This window comes from Rhinopithecus bieti, unplaced genomic scaffold (genome assembly GCF_001698545.2).
Source record: "Rhinopithecus bieti isolate Rb0 unplaced genomic scaffold, ASM169854v2 scaffold_2351, whole genome shotgun sequence".
NCBI lineage: Eukaryota > Metazoa > Chordata > Mammalia > Primates > Cercopithecidae > Rhinopithecus > Rhinopithecus bieti.
The window spans coordinates 63041-64967 of record NW_016803634.1 but is presented as its reverse complement, the minus strand read 5'-3'; the positions used below and the strand labels follow the sequence as shown (position 1 = coordinate 64967).

Below are 1927 nucleotides of genomic sequence, written 5' to 3'. Positions count from 1 at the left end.
AGAAGATAAATTTGCTAAAAGTGCTCAAGTTAGAGGCAACACAAAAGATCCATTGAAGTTGCTGGTGCCTGTAAATCCTGGCACTTTGCAAGGCTGCGGACCGGAAGTTTGGAGACCAGCCTGGGCAACATGGTGAAACCCCTTCTCTACAAAACATACGAAAATTAGCAGGGCATAATGGCCCACGCCTGTAGTCCCAGCTACTGGGAAAGCTGAGAGATGGGAGGATCGCTTGAGCCTGAGAAGTCAAGGCTACAGGGAGACGCAATCAGGCCACTGCACTCCAGCCTGAGAGACAGAATGAGACCCTCTCACAAAAACTAAAAATAAACATTAAAAAGCCTGTAATATAGCAGTGGCACATCCAGTTCTCTACGCTACTATAGAACTATCAGTGGCCAAAGGTATGTGTGCAAGAATGACGATTTCAGGATTCTCTGAAATCCTAAAACCATGAAGCCAACCTCATTTCAAACACATTTTGAAAAGGGTTAAATAAATTATGCACAAACTGACAGATAAGAAATGCTGTTTTCAAAAATGATGGAGAGGATTATTATGATGATGAATGATTCCACTTTCTATCCATATCATTGATAGAGCAATCAGTAAATCCAGCACATCCAGGGGATGGGACATCTCTCTAGGCCTCCTATTAAAAATGAAAAAATTGAGGCTGGCATATAACCCATCCAAGCCTATAAGGGGCAGCATGAGGATTTTATCGGCACCAAAAGTGACTCGTTTGGTCTCTGTTTCTTGTACACAGGCACAAGACAGCATGACATTTCAGGAGATGCTCTGTCTGAATGGATCTGTGAGGCGGAGGTGTGTGGGGTCTGGGGAGTGGCCCTTGACAGGGATCTCTGTTAACTGTGCCTAGAATCCTGGGAAGATAAAACCCTCCCTGCAGTGGGCATCCCTGGCTGGCCTGGAACCACCAACCTTTAGGATTTGGGACTATGGGAAGAAAAAGGGCAGATTCTCTAGTGATGGATAATACACGAACGGGGGAGATTCTTTAGTGATCGATAATACACAAACGCTTTAAAAGCGTGAGCAAGCGTCCCTGGGTGGGCTCGAACCACCAACCTTTCGGTTAACAGCCGAACGCGCTAACCGATTGCGCCACAGAGACAGGAACTACTTATTCTACTGTGCATTATGGGAAGGGCGCCTTTAACAAACTGCCCCTATCGCTTCCAGCCTCAGGGCTCGCCTGGCAGGACGATAGAGCAAGGCCTTGGAAAACCCGAGCGATTAGAGCGGTGAATCGCGCTGGTCACGCTGGACACCTGCGCGGGAGATTCTGGAGCCAGAAGGACAGCCAAATGGCCTTGGCCCGCCCTGCCCCTCGCCTGCTTCAGAAGCCCCCGGAAACTCCCAGTTCCCCGGAAACTTCAGAAACCCGGGCCCTAGCCGCCTGGGGGCCCCAAGGGAAGCTGAACGCCCAGTGGGTTCCCGGGATGGCTCTTCCCGTTCTCTGCGCCGCCTTCACCCAGTGAGAGAGCCTGTGCCCACCCGGCCCAGTCGCTTTCGGGGCCGCTGCGGAGCTGCCGCTGCCATCTTCGAATCCTGTGTCCCGCACGGGGGCTCCACCAGGGCAGGGATGGTGGCGAGGGTCGCTCGTGGGTCCCCTCGCGGGGAGCAGGGTCTGGCACTCACCAGGGCGCACGACTAGGACTTGTTGAATGAATCCATCGTCGCCTTTAGCTTTTAGTCCTTTGAAGAGGCTTGAGAATGGAAATCATGAGAGATTTTTCCATGGGGAAGTTCTTTTTACAAAGCGTTTATTCAGGTTGATTTCTCGGCACCCCGCGGGGCGGGCAACGGGCGGGGCCTCCAGTGCACCTTCTGCGTGGTGGAGAATAAATAGAGAATCTCAGCTGGGTGGTGGTCAGGCGGTGGTGGGGGGTGGGGCGGGAGG

General features: G+C 52.1%; 1 non-coding gene across 1 annotated transcript; it reads right to left on the bottom strand.

Annotated features, from left to right (window-relative positions):
* Positions 1–1064: 1064 nt before the first annotated feature.
* TRNAN-GUU (transfer RNA asparagine (anticodon GUU)) lies at positions 1065–1138 on the bottom strand. Its single transcript has one exon. It is a non-coding gene; the product is annotated as a tRNA-Asn (tRNA).
* Positions 1139–1927: the final 789 nt, after the last annotated feature.